Source organism: Larimichthys crocea, chromosome XXIV (assembly GCF_000972845.2).
Source record: "Larimichthys crocea isolate SSNF chromosome XXIV, L_crocea_2.0, whole genome shotgun sequence".
Classification (NCBI taxonomy): domain Eukaryota; kingdom Metazoa; phylum Chordata; class Actinopteri; family Sciaenidae; genus Larimichthys; species Larimichthys crocea.
The window spans coordinates 15,242,619-15,259,362 of NC_040034.1; the positions used below are offsets into that span (position 1 = coordinate 15,242,619).

General features: G+C 44.5%; 1 protein-coding gene across 4 annotated transcripts in view; it reads left to right on the plus strand.

Moving 5' to 3' along the window:
- Nucleotides 1-16,744, plus strand: part of ralgapa2 (Ral GTPase activating protein catalytic subunit alpha 2) — an 84,107-nt gene that overhangs the window by 58,253 nt on the left and 9,110 nt on the right. The gene's annotated exons all lie outside the window — the stretch shown is intronic.

Consider the following 16,744-nt stretch of genomic DNA (forward strand, 5'->3'; position numbering starts at 1 on the left):
ACACTGAGCTTTTCAGCACCACTGGTGGCCCATTTGGGTAAATTCATTGAGACATGTGGCGTGCTTGTCACGTCAGCCAACGTACACAGCTGAGTGCTGACACTGATCTTTATGGGCTGGTTGATTTACATACAGCTATTAGGCTGAGGCTGTTTCACAGCCTGGAGCATCATGGGAGGTTGCGTGGGGCTGTTTCGTGCAGGAACACAGATAATGTGTCATCATCTATCACTACCGTTTTATGGAGCACAAGGAGAGCCGAAATAAGAGCACCCTCAACACATGCATACAGACACAAGAGCGCGCTCGCGCACACACACACACACACACACTCTCTCTCTCATCTCTCCACCCAACCATCCAACCAACAGTGTGCCGTTAAGAGCCTGACTCCAGCTGTAGTTGTCAGTTGGTTTAAAGGGAGTGTAATCACCAATGGAGATGAATTAGCATGTGAATGCCAGCAGCACAGAGTTGGGGGTGAGAGAGAAGGGGGGGCAGAGTCAGTATGGCCCCTGGAGGGGGAAACCTGATCTCCCTTAACGTCCCGCTCCTCCTCGGACAGCATGTACAGCACCGCCTCGCCAGAACCACGCTGCCCCTCTGGTGGTTGCTATAGAAACCTCCCCCAAGGAGGTTTCATCAGGGTGGAAGACTAGCATTTATTGTTTTTAAAACATTGGCGTATTTTTAAAAAGTTATTTTTTCTATTAAATAATTATCAAGTTCTCGTATCATGATCTTTTACAGCAAAGGCGTTCGGTCTTTAATTACACTACAGCACACCGTGTGTATGTTGTTTACAGTTGGGTGTGTGCAAGTATGCGTCTGCCTGTATGCGTTTTGCAGTGCATCGTATCCCCTGGACCCCCCGCTCCTATATCAGGCCTTGTCTGTGTGTCCCCGGGGGCATCCTGAGTGACAGATGTCTGTTACCCGACGCCAAGTGAATTAGCCCAGTGTGACTCTCAGTGCCAGAGGGGGGGAGGCAGCCACAGGCCTGCCTGCCTCTGTGAGCCTCAGGGGGTGATGAGGGGGTGGGTGGGACAGTACCGGGCCTATGCTGGGCCACAAAAGCATTACCTGGCATTCCTTAGCAGAGGAGCAGACAGCACAAAGGCATGATCTATGAGAGGAGATAAGCGCTGCCTCTGGAGTTCTGGCACTGATAGGCTGCCAGGCCTCACGCACTCCAAGAAAGGAGATGAATGAATGTGCCAGGCAAACCACACTGCCAGCATGAGTATCTGTATGTCTGTTTTTTCTGCTGTTTGTCTGCCTAGCTAGAGAGCTTGTGAGGACAGAGCCAGAATGTTACATTTGGTGTATTCCATGTGAAAGTGATCACCAAGTTTTTAGGTTTTGAGAGAATTGGCGTCACATTTCCTGCCTGACAATGGCATGAACCATGGACGAAACGAAGTCTTGAGCAGCAGGTGGAGTTACTCATTCATATGCTTTCATCATTGGATTTGCTGTTGATTTCCCTCTCCAGTTGTCATTCTTCCATCTTCTCAGGTTATGCAGCTCTTTATCTGTCACAGGTTGGAACAATGACCCAACCTTTTTTTTTTCTGGGATATGTGGTTTTTGTGCCAGATGAAAATCCTCATCCTTAGTTTACCCCTTCACAATGCCTTAACAATCCACAGTCTGCTCTCTGCCTGTGAGGCCACTCTCCAAGGTAATTAGTTGAATATTTCTTCAAAGAGAAGCTATATGACCCCCGTGTGTCCAGATAAAAGGCCAGTATGGCGCTGCGGCCCCCTCTCTCGCTCTGTCACAAGGCTCGAGAGGACTCCAGCAGTCTGCTGCAACGCTCACAGGATCTCTCAGGCTAATAGGATTTGATATTGAAAAATGACCACCAGCAACATTTTTAGAAAATACACACACACACACACACACACACACACACACAAATAGCCTACAAGAGTGTTTTTCAAATAGATACTCCCTGCTTGCTGTTTTCTGTCTTTCTCCTCATCGCATCCCCTGTCTCTCACTCTCTCCTGTTCCTCCATCTCTGATTTGTGAAATCAGTGTAGTTGTATTTGTTTTCTTGTACAGTGTCCAGCTCGTATTGCCCGTTAGAATTTGTGTAAATTTCTTCTGTCAGGACACAATCATGGTCCCATAGACATCACGAGCCTCTCACAGACAACTCATAATGTATCATCTATTATTTATATGCCTGATGGAAAATGCAGCTGCTCTGGCTTTGTGTGTTCTAAGTGTATTGTCTGTAACTAGTCTACCTTCCACAGCCGCATTTGGAATAATTGTGACCACAAAATGTTCAATCTAAAACAACTTAGGTTTTTTATTAATGCGCCATTCTTTTTTATCGATTCATCAGCAACACAGTAGAATAAGTGAATTTCATTTTGTTCCTGTATTATTAGTACATATGACATGACATATTGGCTTGAGGGAGACAATGAGTTTGTGTCACCTGGACCCAGCCTTTCACTGCATGGCTTCGCTGTCTGCTGCCATTTACTGTACGATGAAGATCCTTCATACTGTCACTGCAGAATAATGTCTTCATCCAGGAGCTGAGATTCATTTCTCTCTTCAACAAACACTTTAGTTTGATGTGCTGTCCATCACTCTTTGTGATGGGGGTATTGTTAAGGCTGTGTGGGTGTGTGTGTTGGGGAGATGGCAAGTTTCTAATAGGTGAGACAGTGCGGAACTGACCTTGATTCAGAGACATAGCCTCTCTACAGGACAGAATCAATAGTTTTTGCACACTGCCCTCAGTCCCATCCTCTGTTCTGACACACATAAAAACACACACACACACACACACAGATCCATCTCCAGGCAGCGATCAATAACCATAATCTGTTTCTGCCCATCGCCAGTCATGCGAGCCAGGCTTTTAGGTGGTGTGCGTGTGTGTGTGTGTCTGTATTTGTGTGCAGTACCAGAAAGAAGAGAGGGGGGCTTGATCCTTTCAGTGGAACCCAGAAAGCTGCTGAAGTCTGTCATGTTCCCCCATAGGCCCATGTGAGCATATCTGCAGTCCCCCAGCTCCACTGAATGCCAAAACGAGATGTACGTAATTTCAATGGATGTATACTGAAAACATAATGAATATGATATCCTGTATGCACTCCTTTGTGTGCTGTTGCTGCCCCCTCTCCTCCCCTCCCAGACGCCATCATAATTATTACAGTCACTGCATTGACAATGACATATTCTCACACCCCTTCTGAGCAAGTTTATTGACCCACTCTCACTGTGTCTTTGTCCGACGACAGTGCGTTCTTTTGTATACTGTAAGATTCCTCACCTAGCGGAGATGAAAGTGCGCCTGTATGCATGATGGGATGTCATGAATAGGATCTGCCATGTTAGTGTTGTCTCACATGAATTATTTAGCATCGTTGATAGGTCTAATTTGCCAGCTGTTGTGCCATAACTGTCGGCAGTCTCATAGATAATACTCAGCAGTCTATATCACTGTGAAACACAGTGCTTGACTGGGCACAGTGAGACGCCAAGCTAGTCATTATATGCTGGATTCATGTAATGGTCTGAGCTCATGTCAGTAAAACTAGCCAACTTCCTGTTTATGGAAAACAGGGCTGATCAACAGAAAGTGCCCCCAAGTAGTTTGTAATATACAGTAAAATTCTGAAAGGGAGGTGTAAGACATCACCGTGACTTGTCTTTGACTTGACTTGTCAAACAATCTGTATTTTTCCTGGATACAATCCTTGTAGTTGGAAGTGGTTGGATGTTGTTGGTTGGGTGGGTGGTTGGGTTAGGGGCATTTCTGAGTCGAAGTGTCCCTGCTTGAAGTTGGCTGGGGTGGTTTGAGCGGAGACTGGCATTGGCTTTGATAGAGCAGTTGAGAGTTTACGCAGTATTTGGGGGGCTATACAGAGAGGAGGGGTCTCTACCCCACTGAATGTTTTAACCTAATCCCATTATCAGTGTAGCGCACTGCCTCCCATCTCTTCCCCCTCCTTATCCCCACCCCCTCCCACCCCTCTCTCCAGCTGACCAGCTGTTCCTGCCGGGACTCACGACAATGTCCGATGTGTTCAGATCATTGAGTACCCCCACACACACACACACACTCCCTCCCTCCCTCCTTCCAACACACACACTAATACACAGAGCGCAGTCCATGCACAACCGAAGCAATTGCCTATCCCACTGCTGGAGCCTAGGAAGGCCTGCCTGGAGGGAGGGAGGGGTGTTAGTTAGGGGAGAAGGGGGTAGCTTTGGGGGTAAGGAGGGGGCAAGCACAGGCCTGTCAAACCAAGAGCCCTGACTCAGGAGGCAGCTCAGCTCGGATGGCATATGGCGTCTAGCTTCATACAACATGCAAAAGTATTCTCTCCCTTCCCCCCCCCCACCCCTTCATCCACTCCCCCTTCTCCCTGTCTCCCTCCCCTGCTGCTAATGCAGAATGACTCATAGCATTACTCATTTTTTTTTCTTCCCTCCTCCTTCCCCCCGCCACACCCCACATCAGTTCCTCCTCCTCTTGCCACCCAGCCTGTAACAAAAGGCGTCCGCTGCATGGCACCCACACCCTGAAAGCCCTGGGGGCCCAGCCCAGCCCAGCCTGCACTCTGAGGTCTGAGCTTCATGGGGGCCGCCCCTTTTAAACACAGGTAGAGCAGGCGTGGAACCAGACGGCCAACAGCAGGGACCCAGAGCCCCGCCTGGGGTAGCGTACACACACTGCTGGTGTCAAACTGTTGTGCTTGTTGGCACATTTGTGTTTGTATGTATATGGAAGCTGACTTTTATTTTTGTGCCTATGTTGTTACAAAATCATGCTTTTTGTGTTTGGGTGTGTTTGTGTATTAATGCAAAAGATTTCTGACAATGAAGGATTGTCTTTTATTTCCCAAATTGATAGAGGAGTGTAATTTCAATCCAGTAGAGAATTCAGCTTTTTCCACATTTTTATTTATTTTCCAACAAATCATGACTTTACACAGATAAATAAAATAATAGGAAGCCACATATAAACTACGGAGCCTAGTGTAAAGACCCAAAGAATGTCATGCTCTGTGTATTTTTAAACTTGAACCCCCACCCTCACGCTCCTCCCCTTCTCTCACCGTCTGTTATGCATTCATGCCCGACATCTGTGTGTTTGTGAGCGGCAAAGTGAAAGCCAGCAAGATTGTCAGTTATTTGCAAACTCGCCTTCTCTGTCCCATCTCCAACTCCGGATTTGGGTATCAGGTAGAATAACAGCATTTCTGTATTCTGCATATATTTAAATTAAATCATTAGAATTTATTGACAATTTTCACTATTATAATAATAATAATAATAATAATAATAATAATAACAGATCTATTTCGATTCCTCAGCACTTTAACATTATAAATGAAAAATATGTCATCGGATATTGAAATTACAATCTTTTCTTTCTGACACAACCTTTTATTTCAAAATAAGTACAGAAAGCAAACACATAATCAGGTGTTAGTTTTAACTTTTATATGTTTAATGAGTGATTAATAGCTGTTGTACATCTCTGATGTTTAACAGTGGCCACAGCATTTTAAAACTCACTCGAGTAAATTCCCACAGATCAAATTGGGCAAAGAAAATAGAAAAGGCCCAACATTGAGTAATTATCCCAGATTGGCTGCTCATATGCAAAGGAATGACTGTGTTTGTTTGGGTGTTCGAGAACATACCCTTGGAAAGAAAAACACTGCAGATGTCCCCGTTAAAGATCAACAAAAAATGAAACTGCTATAATGGCTTTCTTGCTAATGTGTCATTGGTCTCTGTCCATAAACCAGAATACTCTGACCCCAGTGTCACCACTGGACCAGTACAGACTGCATTGCCGTTAAGAGGACCTGTTCTTTGTGATTGATGTGAGGTAGCGCTCCATCTAGCACGGGTGTAAAAACCTGTCTGTCTGCTTTAAGTGATAAGCATCCAGCTAGCCATTCCATCTGTTCCCCCTAGCCCTGTTTAATTAATGAACTTTCTTTCTCCGCCCCGTAGCCAGCCAGCGCAACACTAAAGCAAAAGCTGTTAGCCCTCTCAGGTTATCCAAATGGATGCATGTTCTTGCCCCCCCCCCCACCTCAATGGGTGCGTTCTCATTGATTAGTTATGTTTTGTTTTCCCCTCTTTTGTCTCCGGGTTCTTGAAGAGTGGGTTAATGAGCTTTCCTGGCAAGCTGGTAGCGCTTGGAATCCGGGGATAAATGGGAATAATTTTGTTGTTTTTTTGTTTTGTTTTTTTGTGATGGACTTGGCAGAGATGTGAAGCCTCGTGCCACCATGTGTGTTTGTGTGTGTGCGAGTGTGTACGTGAATGATAATGCGTGTTTGTTTGGATGTGTATGAATAGCTTTGAGGCGGGGTATATTGCATTTTATCCCTGCTGGTCCATTATTCCTCTTCAGAAGCAGGGAATCTGGAACACTCTTTAACAGTTGGCTCTGTCACTATTCATCTTCCAGCCATCTCAGCAAAACTCTTGTCCTGTCCTCCTTTTTAACACCAAGTACTCTCTCCCTTCCTTTATGTCCCCTCTTCCTTCCGTGTCTCTTGTTACAAGGCAGTGGACAGCCCTTTGTCCGGCTAAAGCTGCCCTCTTTTGTTTGCGCGGCCTTTTTTATCCTTGTGCTAATCGCCATGGTCGTGTGCCTGAGTTGGACCCCATATTTCACGCTCAGCTCTCCTTTGTTTGACACACCGCCCCTGATAAGAATCCCAATTCTAGGGCTTCTCTGATATTGAAATCCAGCAGCGGCGTAGAAAGAGCCTTCAATCATCCATTATCTGTGCTCCAGTGATTACCATTCAATCTCCCAGGGTCCATGCTCCTCATCACCAAGCCCCAGAGCTGAGGCCGTCCCCTGAAAGAACCCGCATCCCTTAACGCATGTGTCACATGCAAGCATATCCATAGATATTTCTGATGCTGTCTTGAGACAGCCCCACATTGAATGCTGCTGGGAAATGTCAGTGAAATGTCACTCATCATTCTCCGCTGGAATCTCTTGGTCTCTGATGTAGCCCTGGGTTTTTCAGGACTCTTGTGAAGACACCTTGTGACATTATTGGGCTTCTTTGTCCCTAAATGGCCATTGAATTTTCAATTCACTTTTTTTTGTTCAGAGACTAGGATTGCTCTTTTTCTTTTTTACATAAGACTGTGTTGCTTTTAATGTCACAGACTTAATTGGCTGTTTTAAGAACGAATTAGTTGATTATTTATAAGTTGCACATTAATGCCTCTTTAAATGGTTCAAAGGCAGTGTCTGCTCCTCTGCTGGCCTATGGCCATTGTTCTCTTTTAGAGGATGTCCTTGTGCCTCGCAGCATTTGCATTTTTGCACTAAATGGAATTTTCTGCATTGACAGACAAGGCAAGGCAAACAAAGCAATAACAAAAGCAAAACATTTAAGTATGCATCGCTGTGCATTGTCTGCCTCTTCTTACAGAAAGCAGCCTTTGATGTGTTAATACTAATAGTCTGTGTTTCATTGTCAAGTGGTGGTTGTGGCTGAAAGAGAGCACTGAGAAATATTGGCCAAATCTTCCTCTGTCTCTCCACTGCAACAGGCTGTAATAATATTGAGTTTGATGTCAAACAAAGAGAAAGTATTGTTGGTTGCAGACATAGGCAAAACACATTCTAGTCATGGTACCTTTTTTGTTTTTTGTTGTTTTTTTCTTTTAAAAGAACTAAATGCATCTTTGTCACAGAGTATAACTTCAAATTGATACAACACATGGTTATCATTTCTGTTTTTCTTCATTTATCCTGCTGATTTTCATTGTTGTGGTTGAAATGTAAGAACGGCATTGTGCTGCAGACATCCACTTATCCAACACTCCATGTTTAGATACACAACAGCTCTCAGTACCTTTGTGTAATGTAGTGTACACATCTTCATTAGTTATGTATAGCCTCTAATTACTATTGATGAGACTCTAGCTGATTTGGGTACAAATCTATAGCTTTTGTTATTCTAATGAGTGTTATTTACCCTCAGATCTCCAAGCCAGGGGGCTTTGGAATGGGGCTTTGTGCGAGCAGATATAGCAGGGCCGCTCTAGCTACACCCACTTGTTTTTGTATCTGCCGACTTTGACAAAATCCAGTTTGCCTCCCCCCACATCATCGCCCGTCTGCATGGATGTATAGCACTTCCCGCTCCTCCATCTGTTTTTGTCCACCCATGAAAAGGTCCATTATAATCTGCAGGATGCACAGTTGACGTGCCGCTAGCTCTGCTTGAGCCAATCAAGGCCACACACTGAACTTGGGCCACGAATACGAGAGGCCCTAACCCCCTCCCCCAAGTTCATTTTGATTATCTGGGCTCTCTGTCTGAGATCTTCAGTTGAACAAGTTTTATAACAACATTGTCTCCATCATCCCTTTCCCCCCTATAAAAGCTTCCAGTCTGAATGGGGCTCTATGTATGCCCACTGGATGATGGCAGGCTCCTGATTAACCCTGGAGTGACTAGCTAATGTCATTGAAGGAGGGCCACCTGGCTGTGAGACTGTACAGTCAGCTGCCACTGAAGGGCCAGAATAGGAGACGACCAGGTGTTGGGCTCCAGCCCCCCTAATTGTTGCCATGTAATAGCCTGCTTGACTGCACAATATAGCCCAGGGGCGAGGATTAGGAAAAAGCTGTTGCCAACACAGAAGTCCATTTTCTTTTTTGCCCAAGGTTTTGTGTGTGGGTACCTCTCTGCGTGCATGCTGATGTGTCTGTGCATATACATCTCTCTTTGCCATCCCCCTCATCCATTACAGTTATAGCAGGTAGAAGGCTGGGCTGGGCTCTCTCCCAGCACCTCACCTACCCAGCACACTCATTTCAGACGTATACTGGAAGGCTGAATTTAATAAGGATGTTAGACCTTCAGGCTTGTCGCCTTAAAATAACTTACACACTTCAGTTTTCACTGCAAATCGCATCATATCCTTGACTCTTAGACGCATCAAATTCACGATTATGAACTTAAATTGAACAAATTGGCCTGAGTGTCCCATGTCTGCATATGTCATTTTTAGAGAAGAGTCCATGTCTCATTGTAATCACAATGGCATTGATTTAAATATATCCAAAATGAAAATGAAGGCAAATGAAATCACTCTTTCTCCCTGTAACTAACCCTGTACTGCTCTGTGCATTCACCACAGCTGTGATCATATGTAACCTAGCACTAATCATTATCATTCCCGCTAAATGCCTGGCATTTTGCATAAGGCCAGGCAGCCTAATTGGCCCGATGAACCTTTCACAGTGGGGGCAATGGAGGAACAAGAGACTTCGGCATGTCTTTGCGGGGAAGCAGACAGACATGCGTGGCGTTAAGGCATCACAGTCATTCTGTTGCACATGCCACAAGCATCATTAAAATTGCAGAAGCCTGTGTTCATTTTGTTTTAATATTTCATCAGCGCTTGTCTGAACAGTGTTATCGTATGGTTAAAATCAGAAACATTTGGCCTGACCCAGAGTTGACACACTCCTTGTGCAATTTAAGTGTCAGACTGTTTTTCTGAATGTGTCAAGTAGATTATAGAACATGAGGGTACTTTGATACAGGTAGGCAAAACCTCAGTTTGAGTGTGTAGTCTGATAATTATCACGCTATGAATTTCATCATGAAAGTCAGAAGAAAGAAGAGCATCATAGGATTTCAATCAAAGTCTAGGTTCGATGTGCCCTTCCCGATTTCATCTTTGACTTTTTATTAAAAGTTCAAATAGAGATCAGATAGATGCTGTTGTTCCCTGCCTCGATTCCGAACAATTCAAATATCAGGAACTGAAGGGAAAATATGACGCATCTCGGCTCAGATAGCTCATAAGATGCACACCTTTGTCCTGACCTAATAATGTTTCCAGAAGGCTGAGGCATTCATGTCACTCCGGCCATCATCACTGACAAAGGGGACCTTCAGAGAGAACTCTCACCCAGCCCGTCACAGAACTGTATCTGTTAATCTTCATCCCTATCAGCCCTTTTTGCTCATCTTATTATGACTTTCTGTTAATGCACGGTGGAGGCCTGTGTGACTGTCTGGCTATAATGGGCCTGTGTTTGATTAATCATGTCGATCCATTGTGTTTCACATCTAAGGCTTCTGCGTTGGGACTCATCAATGGAGACCAGAGTCCTTTGAAAAGGAGATTGGTTACAGACTCAGCTCATCTGAATACACAAGCCCAGTAGGCTTTGATGGCAGTCATGTTGTGCTGATGCTACCATGCTACAAAAAAAGTATGATGTCACCAGGTATCTTTGCTGTTTTCCTGTGTTGTAAGGATGACTTGTTGCTTTATCATTTATATTCTGTGAGCCCCCAACAATCAGTCGGTCCTAAGACAGTTAAGTGGTGTAGGTGCTGGTCTTGTGATTTGTTGTGGAGCAGAAATCGATTTTTAGTGTCCCCCAGAAGAATGGTGGGCTGCTTAAGACTTGAAGAAATGGGTGACTACTTCCTCTAGTCAGCTCATAAATAACCTGGTCATGCCAGCTAGCAGACATCAGATTTTGTCTGCAGCTGTGGCAAACCTGTGTGAAGTCACTGATGGGCAGTGATGATGTCACAGGTTAGGAGTGATGTCACAGCCATAACTCCCAATCCTGCTGTCTGAATGCCAGATGGACGGTAGAGAGGTGTGGAGGTTGGAGCTTAGAAAGCTCTTGCTGTGGGAAAGTCACCCCTCAGGAGGTGTCATTAACCTGGGCTTACTGTTTGACCCGGCTCCTTTGGGGCTCCTGAGCTCCAGTTTCCCGGACTAGCTCCTAATTAGGCTACTTGTTAAAACTCTCTGAAACAAGCTATTCCTCTAGAGCATCTGATGATGTGTATGTCTATGCACTCCCAGAAAATGGACACACAAACACCTCCACCCCTCATAATGCATTTGTGACACATTCAGACATTTTCTGTCCTGCTGCTGTGTCTACAGCAAAAAGCTGTTTAATGAGACACCAAGGTTTGAGTAGCTGCCATATAAAATGGGAGACACACACACACACACACACACACACTATACAATCACCCTACTGACTAGTTTCTGTCATACACGCTCTCACTTTATCCATCTCAATCTGTTGTTCCTTCCCACTCTGCCATTATTCCAGCAGCCAACTTTATTGCCACATTCACTCGCTCTGTCCCTGTCTTTCTTTCTCTCAGTGTCTCTCTATCTAAATGTCTCTGTCTTCCTCCCCGTTTTCCCATAATCACCTCACACCTCTAAGGGCCTCTGCTGAGACGAGCTTCACACCTCAGCCCTCGCTGTGACAACAGGTACCGCTGGCACTCACCGCCTGGCCTCTCTCCAATCAACACCTGCTCGGATTTTTCCCTCTTTCTTCCCTCCCTCCTTTCCATCTCCGCCTTCTTTCTCCACAGATCTTTCCCTTGTTTTTGTGTCCCCACCAATCCTTTTCCCTGTGTATCCCGTCTGTACATTTCCCAGCCTACGTATCTGCCCTTTTTCTCCCACTTATCTCTTTTTCCATAATGAGTTGAATAGCTCATCCATATGCAGTCCAATCAATGTTTCCATACCAATGCCTGCTGGAGATGATACTGTGGTTCACTGTTGATTTAAACATGGTCATGTTACACCAGTGTCCTTTTATTACCTCTTATGTAGCCAATGTAACGACTGGTAAGAACAGCTCGTATGTGAGTCATTTACAGATGTTTTCTAGCCTCCAATCTGTCTCTTAATTCACCACCTAAGCGGGACACATAACCAACAGTATTTCTGACATAGTGAACATGTGGTATGAGGAGGTGAGGCACTATGCCTTTCAACAACAAAAATAATGGCCACATCTGCTTTTTTACCATGCTTACACTGGCAACCCGGCACAACCAAGAACCCCCACCCACCCCTGCCTCTTAACAGACCAATTATGTGACTGCTGGGAGTCAATGGCGCTGTGAGCTACCCCTGAGCTCCTCTACTCACCAAGGTCAAGCTGATTGGCCCAGGTTAATGGGCAGATGTGGGGCTAAGAGAGGAGGGGGTCAAGCACCTAGAGGCACCCTCCACCTCGTCTCTAAACTGTCCCTCTTCACTACAAGAGCCCCTTTTACCAACCAGCGCTTCTACAAACAGGATTAACCTTGGCTGCTGCTGTGGAGGCCTGAGGAGCGTAGTAGTGGTTCCTCCTCATGCATGGCACAGGTTTTTTGTTTTTTTATTTTTTATTTTTTACAGTCATTAAGGGTTTTTTAAAATGTTCTTCAAGTAAAACTCCCAGAATCATAAGATGTCACGGTCAGCCTTTGTCATCTCAGAGGTTTGTTGTTGTTGTTTTTTAATGAAAGTCTGTGTTAGACTTTAATCAACACTTCTTCACTGGCAGTGTGTTAGTCAGTCTGTGTGTCAGTGTAGTAGCCTAAATGGTTTCAAATGGAGATAATTCATAATCTCAGAAAATTACTTCGGAGTTGTTTGCTGTTCTCTTGCCTGCCACGTTAAAGCAATATCTTGTGTTCAGAATTAATCTGGAATTTCCTGCCACATCCCTCCTTCTTTTCTTCTTGCCTGTGGTCCAGTGATCTAAACACACCTCAGGGCTCTGTTCATGGCCCACTGATTTTCCCTCTTTATATTTCACCTCTTGGCCAAATTATACACAGTTATGGAATTAATTTCCACTGCTACACTCATGAAACTGCAAATAATTCAATTAGAACCCAGCTTGAAAAAACGGATGTCTGCTCATAAATTCTGATAAAACTGAGTTCTGGTCATCCACGCTGCCCACTAAACACAGTTCTTTATCAACTAACAATAACTCTTGACAACTTTGTGATTTCTCAAAGTTTGACAGCCAAGGAGTCTGTATCCACTCTGTTAATTGGCTAACTGAAGAAATCACATAGACCGCCTTTTTCCACCCAGCTAATAGCTAATATTATTTTCTGTCCATGACTAATACAAAGATCCTGATCCTAGAACATTTGATCATATTATTTTAACTTCCCTCCATTGACTCCCTCTTCTTGTCAGATCAGACTTTAAGGTGCATTTGATGAATTACAAAAATTATAAACGGACATACCCCTTCATAGCAGTCTGATCTCCTCAGCATGGGGGCCTTCTCCTGTCATCCTCCTACCTGTGGAATAATGCTATCAGACAGTTTGACTCTGTTGAGGAATTAAAATCCAAACTTAAAACTCATATTTTCATCTAAATTAATCTATTACGCCTAGTACTCACAGTCCATGAAACACCTCCATAAGCACTTCACTGTCCAAGCTGCATGGCTATATCTCTCTTCCTCGTTTTTCACTCCAGTGTCTCTGTACTGGACCATCAGCCATCCTGGGACTCTCTCTCCTGGTGCTGTACTCTAGATGTTTTGGATCTGGATCTTGTATCTTATCCATGTCTTGTGCTTGATCTTTGCCTGTTGCTTTGCTTTGCTCTGCGGTCCTCTTTTTAGGTCTCCATGGTGAAGAGGTCGTGTGGCACTGGTCCAATCTGTGTAGTGGCATCCACATCTTTTATATATTTTTTACAAGCTATAATCTTGTCACCCTGATTGTCCACACTCTAATATCATTATGTCTGTGTTTTGTACACATGACATCTATAGCATGTCAGACGGGCGCTGTGCTCTTCTGAACTCAAAGTGATAGGGGGCGCCTTTGCCAAAAGGGGAGGGGGCAGGCACCCTTCCTGCACCTGTCATCTGACTTCTGTGACTTAGAAGTGGATGACAAATGAGCTTAAGTAGTGAAATGTCGGCATGGGGTGTCTTAAGACCCCATCTAATGCTCCTTTGCCTAGTGTGGACCTTCACCCCCTGCTCTGCATTATCCACAGATTATCTGTGTGTATGAGTCTTTATCTGTCTGTCTCATTCTGTTCATTTGTGCAGTTCCTGCTGAAGGAAAGCTTAGACTGTTTACAAAAAACCCTCATTGTTTGTTTGTTTCTTAAACAAATCACAAAACAGGATTCCTGTCTGGGATTTTAGCTACCTAGGGACACCCACTGTTGTCTTGACCATCTCCCAGTCCCTGTTGTTGACAGTCACCCCTAAAGCATGATGCTGCAACCTATACAATTCACTGTTGGCATGGTGTTTATCTTTACCAGAAATAGCACTGGTGTTCACTTGGCATTCAGGTCAAGTATGTGTTTTTTTTGTTTGGTTTTTTTGGGGGGGTTTTTGTCCCATCATGCTTTCAGAATCTCTGAACTTCTGCTTGCCATTCTCCAGATGGGCTGTCACAACAGGGACATTGGACTCATTTTCGTCTCCTGACCAAGACCCTAATGGTATTTACTGAGTTCCAGAGCTCCAGAGAGAATCTTGATGATTAAAATCATATTGTATTTCACAATGATGGAACACATTTGGTTCTCAGAACCTTCAGTTCGTAAACTATTTTGACATTTCCCTGAATCTGCTTTGTCACCATAGGTCTGCATGAAGCTATTTAAATTCCTGGCTTGCTATATCAGTCGTGTTTTGCAGTTCAGTTTTGTTTGTATCTCGTGCACTACTGGCACAAAGCACATGTCTTAGCATGAGCATGCGGTTAAAGCAACAAACATACCAGCTGATGATTCATGCCTTACCATTGATTGACAGCTGGTGGCGGTTATGCATTAATAAGTGTGGCAATGCTCCAGAAGACCACTAGCACATGTAAACATAGATGCATATCAATGCAGGTTTTGCCTCAAGGATACAAACAGTCTGTGCTGGTGGTGAGAAATAACCACTCAATATAAACTGTTTACATTCAGAGTACCTTAAAGTAAAGGAGTCTTTTTCCAAAGACTTGATGCATAAACGTCACTGCTGGCTGTGTGTGTCCAAAAGATTTGAGTGTGTGTGTCAGAGGCCAGTGGTGGCGTGAGGTCTTTTGTCAGAAGGGGGACTGAGGAACACAAAGACAGAGGCTAGATGGTTAGGATGCTGCTCTCCAGAGAGACACCAGTTCAGAGGTCAACTTATAGGCTCTTTTGAAAGTGTGTGTGTGTGTGTGTGTGTGTGTGTGTGTGTGTGTGTGTGTGTGTGTGTGTGTGTGTGGGGTGTGTGTGGGCTGTGTGTGTGTGTGGTTGTGTGTTGGGCCTACTTATGCACAAACGCCTATGTGTGAGCATGTGTCTGCATGTGCTGGGTGGGGTTACTTACTGCACGATATGGATCCCAGTGGACAAGCATTTTCAGGACAGGTCCCTATGGACGGAGAGAGAAGAAGCAAGGCAGGGAGGGAGATGATGATGATGAGGGTTGGTGGCTGTTGTCCGATGGGGTCCAGCAGGGATGGAGCAGCCTGCTAATGAAGAGCCATCTGAGTCCTCCATTCACCTTGAACATGGGCCACTGCAGCTGCCCTGACCTTGGCTTTGATCCACAAAGATGCTTGACCCCCACCATTCCCCCAGAGCTACCCCCCTGCCATCTGGACAGCATGCATGCATATGTATACATACATGCACACACCCACAGATACATATGCATGTACACGTAGGTTGACTCATATGCACATGCAGATATGCTTTCACAGGTTTGGTCGTTGTTGTTGATTCTGTCTCTGGAGATGTTTGTTCAGCCACTTAGAGCATTTAATATGTGGCATGTATGCTGCATTTTGTCTTTGTGCGTAACTGACCTGTGTGTATTTGTGTTTTAGTGTATGTGTTTGAGATACACACCTTAACTCTGACACCATAAGTCACTGTTTTTGTCACCACTCGTGACAAAAAAAGGAAGGGAAAGAGAAGGACAGGGTGGAGAAGTGCCATTATCCACTGAAACACATTATCACAAATGTGTAAATGTTGCAGTTAATTGACAGGATTTGAGTTTTTCTCTTTAGAGCCAACACGCCCTTCCTCATAACTCCCAAGACTAGAGCTTCCACATCTTTAGACAGTCCCTTCCGTTTTGTTTTACATTGACTCAGATCTGGGAGATTTTCTTTTCTCGTTACTATCCCAATGTTTGCCACGCTCCGTAGACGTTACATTGGTTTCCCTCTCTTCTTCCTAATAGGAATGCACCCGCTCGGAACGTAGGGGTTCCTTGGAAATTCCCAAAGTGGCGCAACACACTCCCTTCCTACACACTGGCTTGTCTTGCTTGTCCATTTTAGCTGTAAATGACAGTTATGTCACGGGTGACTTAAGTTGCAGTCCATCTGCGGAAATGCTCACCTGTCTGCATTTTCCTTTTTATGTATTTGATCCCTAGCTTTAGGAGCATTTTGTTTTTAATAGCATAAGATATCGTGGAGTATTTTTGCAATACAGCTGTAATGCTGTGAAATGCTTTTATAACATTTCCCAAAAGTATATTTAGTTTTTTGTGAAGATGTTTGTTACAAAAATGAAGCTCAGACAAGCACTCATCAATGGTAGCTGCAGATATTTATTTTTTTTTTTTCCAAAAGTAGGTCAGTGTCAGCGGGTTTGGTGTCCATGACATGGGCATAGCCTTTGCGTCACTGTTCTGGACGTGTCCCTTGATTAAGTTACTGCATGGAGGCAGCAGCATCTGTGCATATGCAGGGGAACAAGCTGTGCCCACGGCTTAGTAATTAGAGACAAGCAGAAAGATGAGGGAGTGCAAGAGGGAGAAAGCAAGATTACCCCTCACTGTGCATCAGATCTGATTTCTGTGCAGCAATTTTTTTACCCACGGATAGCATTGTGCATTTACTTAAGTGAGCTGATTATGGCTCTTGCTTTCACTCATCTCCAAAAT